Below are 354 nucleotides of genomic sequence, written 5' to 3' on the forward strand. Positions count from 1 at the left end.
TGTGTGCTTGGGCTGAGCATTGAAGCATTTTCATGTAGAGGCTCTTCTTGGAGTTAAACGCCAGCTTTTGTGCCAGTTTGGGCGTTTAACTCCCATTCTTGTGCCAGTTTTGGCGTTTTACGCCAGAATTCTTGAGCTGACTTGGAACGCCTATTTGGGCCATCAAATCTCGGGCAAAGTATAGACTATTATATATTGCTAGAAAGCCCAGGATGTCTACTTTCCAACGCAGCTGAGATCGCGCCAATTGGGCTTCTGTAGCTCCAGAAAATATACTTCGAGTTCAGGGAGGTCAGAATCCAACAGCATCTGCAGTCCTTTTCAGCCTCTGAATCAGATTTTTGCTCAGGTCCC

Source organism: Arachis duranensis, chromosome 4 (assembly GCF_000817695.3).
Source record: "Arachis duranensis cultivar V14167 chromosome 4, aradu.V14167.gnm2.J7QH, whole genome shotgun sequence".
NCBI classification, from domain to species: domain Eukaryota; kingdom Viridiplantae; phylum Streptophyta; class Magnoliopsida; order Fabales; family Fabaceae; genus Arachis; species Arachis duranensis.